Source organism: Brassica oleracea, chromosome C1 (genome assembly GCF_000695525.1).
Source record: "Brassica oleracea var. oleracea cultivar TO1000 chromosome C1, BOL, whole genome shotgun sequence".
Lineage (NCBI taxonomy): Eukaryota > Viridiplantae > Streptophyta > Magnoliopsida > Brassicales > Brassicaceae > Brassica > Brassica oleracea.
This window is the reverse complement of record NC_027748.1, coordinates 37,905,990-37,906,332: the sequence shown is the minus strand read 5'-3', so window position 1 is coordinate 37,906,332 and position 343 is coordinate 37,905,990.

The window sequence follows — 343 nt, the reverse complement described above, 5'->3', positions numbered from 1 at the left end:
AATTGAGACCTCCTGGAACAAACCCATTACCTGAGGTACATGCGACCATAGAAGCTAATAAAGAGTCGAACCATGTCTAGAGTGATAGCCAACACGGTCGTGGTCGTGGAAAATGGCATGGACGTGGTGGTCGAAAACGAAACTCGTTTGGTCGAGGCCGAGGCAACTCATATGGTCGTGGCTCCTATGGAGGCCGTGGACATGGCCGAGGCCGTGGTACATCTTTCAATCCACGAAACTCGACCAAATCCGTGTGCCATAGATGTGGTATGGATAATCATTGGGCTAAGACATGTACGACTCCCAAACATCTCGTTGACCTCTACCAAGAGAGTTTGAAAGG